Genomic DNA, 6,000 nt, shown 5'->3' with positions numbered 1-6,000 from the left:
ATGAGCAAAATACCTCCTCCCATAGGTAAAATTCCAGTTCCAAATGTAAAAGACTATTTTTTTGTCAATATTTCCCAAAGCAGTGCAGACATTTCACTCTATCAATCAACATGTGGGTATGCAAAAGGAAAAACAAACAAACAAACAAACAAACCTGCAAGGGAAGTCTTCGTCCAGGAGGTCACAGATAAGCTGTTTACTGGGACCTTCTGATATCTGACAACCTCCATAAGTCAGAAGCCCGCTATCACTTGCTGCAACAAGACTTCCAAGTCCTACAGAATAAAACCCCCAAATGTCTCTGATACAGTTAGGAAAGGTAGAACTGATTTTTCAAATAGAATTCCATTTCTCCTTTATTGTTTCTTCCGGCAGAGGAAAAAAAAATGTGGTAAAACTGGTCTTTCATTGTTTTGAGTTTAAGAAACAGAAAAGAGATAGAAGCATTTAAATGTCACAAAGCTCCCTATTTTACAGCGACTGTGTTCAAAGCATAACCCAACTGACAACGATGTGAGCATTCTGGATTTTAAGCCATGAATTGAATAACTGCTTAGCCATCAAAAATAATGACTGTAGATAGAGGAAGGGGGCCGAGGAGGAGGGGGAGGGATGGGAAAGAGAGGAACCGTGGAATGAAAGTGATCAAATTATGCTACGTGCACGTATGACTGTATCACAATGAATTCCACTTGCAAGTATAACTACAATGCACCAATTTTTAAAAATTAATAGAAGACAGAGTCGAGGTAGGGGGTTGGGGGAGGGAGGAGGAGGAGGGAGGTAGTACTGGGGACTGGAATGGAGCAAATTATGTTATATGCATTCATGAATATGTCGAAATGAACCCCACAATTATCTGAAAATAGACTGCACTAATAAAAACATTAAAAAATATGACCATCGGGAAACTTAAATCCACCCTGATGGCTGAAACAACGGAACAATGAGACAGAGAAACCTTTGTTTCTTCCCCCATGAAAAAAATGTCATTTTTCGGAGGAGCCAAGGTTTCCAAGTGTTAAGGATTTATGTCTTCCTTTAAGCACAAGTTTTTTTTTCTTTTTAATGGAACCCTCCAATGAAAACTCCTTCTGAAATACATCCCATCCTCTCCTGACTCCATGTGTGGATTAGAGAGAACAAAATATAATCTTAATGGCTCAAGGTCATCCTTGTGAGTTCCAGCTATTGTTCTGGGCTAAAAGACTCAGGATTATTTGAAAGGTGTAGAGTTTGCCATAATGTTTAATGGCATCCATTTTTTTAGTCCTTTTATCTGTTTCTGTAGTGGATTTTCCTCTCCTTTGTAGTCAGGCTTTGGCGGGCCCTGCACACTATCAGTCCTCTTGAATCTTAAGCCTACCTTTTCCTTTTCGTAATTCATATTATTCCTAGTCTACTGAGTTACCGAAAAGCAAATAACCAAGCATGTTATCAGGGTTGTACATAAAGCAAGAGTAAGTAGGCTCCAGGAATAGACAAGGGTCTGCCACACTGTGGTAGCTTCAGTGTCATGTGATGCGAGGGTTGGGGGAGGATTTGACATCAGGGAAACCTGAGTTTGACCTTAATAAATCACTTTCTATCTCTCCAGCTCAGACTCCTCCTGGATGGAAACAGAAATAATAACAGCAGCTTCATTAGTGTTACTGTGGGGCTTGAGGTAATTTGTGCAAAGTTCCCAGCACCAGGCCTGCCACAACGCTGTCCTCTGTGCATCAAAGCTATTATTAATTATTATGGATTTCGTGATGTACATCTCGACTGCTCTGGAGCTTCTTTTCCTCATCTCCTTGCACTGCCTTGAAGCAGGAAAGAAGAATATTACGCAAATTAAGGCCACAGAGAAATTAAACCAGAGTTCAAGATGGAAGGGTAGTTGTAGTTGGGGAAAAGGCTCAGGCCCTCCCTGTTGGTTGAGGTCCAGCCAGGGTCAAGGGCTCAAAATCAGGTCACCCAGCCAAGATTCATTTATAAGTCACTAAGGTCTCCAGGCAGAGACTGGGAACACAGGACAGAGACACAGTAAGCAGAAAGGACCAGAAAACCAGGGCCCCAGAACTCACTCTCACCCAAATACCTCTCCCTTGTTGGGGAGAGTTCTGAGTTGGTCTTGGTTGTGGGTCACTCTGTGGTTACAGGGACTCCCTGGGATTTGAGTAGATTGAGGCAGGTGGCAGTCCTGGTGCAACCTGATAATAAAGGGGCACCTAGAAAGAAGCTAGAAGCCAGAAGGGAACACACTGGAACACACATGAGTCATGTTGACCAGCTTGCTTCCTCTGGTTGGTGGGCAGTGCAGGACTGGGAAGATGGTCAGGGGTGCTGATGCCCCAAAGTTCCATGGTGTCCCTCTACAGAGACAGGGACCCCTTTCTGGCTGCAGTTAACCTTCCCAAGCTTGGTGCCGGTAGCCTTGCTTGGGTTTTTTTGTTAGTTTGCATGAAATTCAGATAACTTTACCAAAAGAATCTCTTTCTGACCAATGTTCATGTTTGAAGCAATGTCTCTCTGCAGTTGTGGTCAAGGGGTGTGTACTTTTTGGACTCAGATCTTTCTTACTCAGTATTTTTCTATCCAAAGCAAAACACTGGCATCCTCATCATTTTTTTTTAAGCTCTGGATGGACACAATGCCTTTATTTTATTTATTTATTTTTATGTGGTGCTGAGGATGGAACCCAGGGCCTCACACGTGCTTAGCGAGCGCTGTACCACTGAGCTACAACCCCCAGCCCCCTCATAGTGTTGTTTTGCAACAATGGCACAGTTTTTTCATGACAGAGCACCACCATCTCATTTGTCTGACTCTCTCCCTGTTGTTGTACACGTGAACTACAACAAAACGCCCCACTGTGAACACCCTCGGCAGTTTCTCTTTACTTTTGGGTTATTTCCTCAGGGAATCTTGCAGGGTGTGTGGAATTGCCAGTTTGAAGGGCACGAGCTGCTTCGTGGCTCTTGTGACTCACCAAGTTTATGAACTTGCCTTCAGAACTCCAAGAAATTTCAGAAAACTGTTTTGAATCTAACGTTATGTGTTAGTGCTGTAGGCTGCCGAGAAATATTGAGTGGGGAAACTTAAGCACTGTCGGGCTAAGGAAATATTGATTAGAAAGGAGAGCAAGGCTGAGCCAGGGAGGGAGAGGAGGAGGGAGGGGAGGAGGGAGGAAGAGAGGAAAGGAGGGAGGGAGAGCAGGAGACAAAGGAAGCTGGCTTGGAACCCCTTGGTTTACAAAGATGAATCCCTACCCAGGGGCCACATGGTGGCTCTTGGTGAGCAATGTCACCTTCATGTCCAGAGACAGAATATCTTGTCTGGCCTTTTCTAGCTTACTGACATCAGCCTGGAACCTTGGGGGCCTCCCTAAACCCCTCCTAACATGGATTTATCTACACCAACAGCCTCATACCAACACTGGGAAGAGTGTAGCTTTACATCCATCACAGAGCCCCAGAGCCCAAGATCTGGCCCCAGCAAATCTGCTTCCGGTTCCTCCAACTGACCCTCCCTTAAGGATTTCTATGAAACTCAGAATTATCCTGCCACTCTGTCTTTTCTCTTTTCTTAACTCCTGGGTTTGTGCTTTTCCAACACTCTGTGTGGCCCTGGCAAAGTGACTTCACCTCTCTGGGCCTTCTTTCCTTCCCCTGGAAAAGGAGGCTTAACTCCATGCCTGACTCTGGTTAAGCACTCAGTATATGGTTGAGTTACGTGATCACGCCGTCATGGTTTCAGCATCGAGTGACAGAGAAGAAAATGGGTAAGACAAACCTCCTACAGCATCATCCGTAAAAAGGGGGTGCTGTCCGCCACCTGAGGGGTTGCTGTGCGGAATCCTTCCATGGTGCACAGAATAGGGGGTGCTCTGGGGGATACTCCGTTATTTTCCTGCCCTCCCCAACTCATCTTTTCTTCTGTTTGGATAATCGCACGGTCCACACCACTGAATCCCTCCCTTTCTGCTCTTCCTGGGTGCACAGGGAGATAAACTAGGAGCAGAGACCCCTGGGACAATGGCTTGGCCAGGTCTTCTCTAAGCGAGAAGAGGAAACCCACTCTGATGCCTGAGACCCGGGCAAGCTGTGGCGAGGAGGAAAAGTAGCTTGAATAGAACTTTTGACAAATTGACTGGCCTTAAATCTCCAAGCCAAGGCAGAGGGTCTGTCGGCAAGACAGATTCGGGATCGGTGAGTTAGTGCTCCCCAAGGCGGAGGTGAGGGCCAGGGCAAGATTGTCATGATGGAAAAGAGCGAGGGGACAGTCAAGCAATGGTGAATAAAATGCCTAATTGTACCTGGGGTTTTATATTTCATTAAATTCTATTTTCACTGCCTGCCTTTTCATAATATGAGTGGGTGGTTACTGCTGGAGAGGGTTATTATGCTTAACTATTTTAACGAGAGCTTTGTTATGTGTATAGAGGAACAAATTGGGTAGAAAAGTGTGCGAGGCTCCATTTCTCGGCTAACTTTATGGCCACGGCCAAGGTTACAACCAAGTCTCAGGTATTTAAGTTCAAATGCAGAATAAAGTCCTGCTAGACATGGGATGCTGGTGGGAGGAGACCTAGTAATTGTCGAAGTGGCCTGAACTTAGAAGCTAAAAGTCACAGATTGAAAAGACGTCACTGGGAACTCAAAAGCCCGTGTCAGGAGGAGGAGGAGCAGGACTTTGTAAATGTGGATGTTGTGGACAAATAGAATCCGACGTATTCCACGTGGGGAATGTGGGGTGACGCTGGTGTGTTGCCTCTGCTTAACTCAGGTCCTGACTCAAAGAGTGATCACTGGGGACAGAGATCAATGCTCAAAGAGTGGGGGTAAGAAAATGAGAACAAATGGAAAAATTCAGTGGGAAACAGAGAAATTATATGGCAAAGTTTCTCAAACCAATCAAGGGAGGTCCCTTCATAGGGACCCTCTCATTAAGTTCATGGCTGGTAGAGCATTCATCAATTTTTATAAGAACTACCTGTAAATATTTCATTAGTATTTAATATTAGAATTTACTGTTCTCTTCAGTTACTAGACTGAAACCTACAGCAGGGACATCTGAGCAGATGCTGTGTTCTCAGTGCCAAAGACAAGGCCCAACATCCTTTGGGTGCTCGATAAATATTCACTACAGACATTACTTTCAGCTAATTACAACCAAGTTAATTAGGACCTTGCACTGTACAGCCAAACTACTTGGGTTTTTATCCTAGCCACTGACTGGATAATTTTTATACAGTTTCCTCCTGTTTAAAAAAAGAAAAAGAAAAAGAACTATAATGGTGGTACATACCTCAGAGGTTTCTGTGAGAATTAACTGAGTTAATTCTTATCCATTGAGCACAGTACCTGACACCTGGTCTGACAATGTCAGCTACCTAATATCCTTATCATCATCATTACTGTTAGATCAACTTCTCAGAAACCAGGTGACACCCACTAACCTCTGGGCCTGTGTTTCCTCTTCTCAGTTCAACTGCATGATCGTGAAGGTCACGTTTGGCCTTGGTGCCTTCTGGGTCTCTCCATGGTATGTTTCAGCCACTCTGCATATTAATTTCAGAAACATCTAAGTCCCAAGCTAGTTTTCTCCGCCAAACCATGTTTGGACACCTTCCTTGACCAATAAGAGCTGTGTGCTCAGGGAACTTAGGGTGTGTGTGTGTGTGTGTGTGTGTGTGTGTGTGTGTATGAATGCATTCATGTATCTGTCATGATTAGCCAAAGGAAAACATGAGTTCAAAATTAGGTTCATGTAAATACATCACATTGTGCAACTCAGAAGCAAACAGATATATCTTCGAATTACCTGCTGTTGGAGATTATCCACATGAGAGCTTTTATCCATTAGCGTATCTAGCACAGAGTTAAAGGAAAAATCTAATAATAAAATGGCAAGCTCTGTGTACCACCTTGTCAAAGAACCTACTGTCCTTTTTGGATGGGAGAGCAGGATAATGTGAAATGAGAAGTTGAGGAGGATAACAGAAGTTGGAATGAG

Source organism: Marmota flaviventris, chromosome 17, assembly GCF_047511675.1.
Source record: "Marmota flaviventris isolate mMarFla1 chromosome 17, mMarFla1.hap1, whole genome shotgun sequence".
In the NCBI taxonomy this organism is placed as follows: Eukaryota; Metazoa; Chordata; class Mammalia; order Rodentia; family Sciuridae; genus Marmota; species Marmota flaviventris.
Note: the sequence above shows the minus strand (reverse complement) of the source record.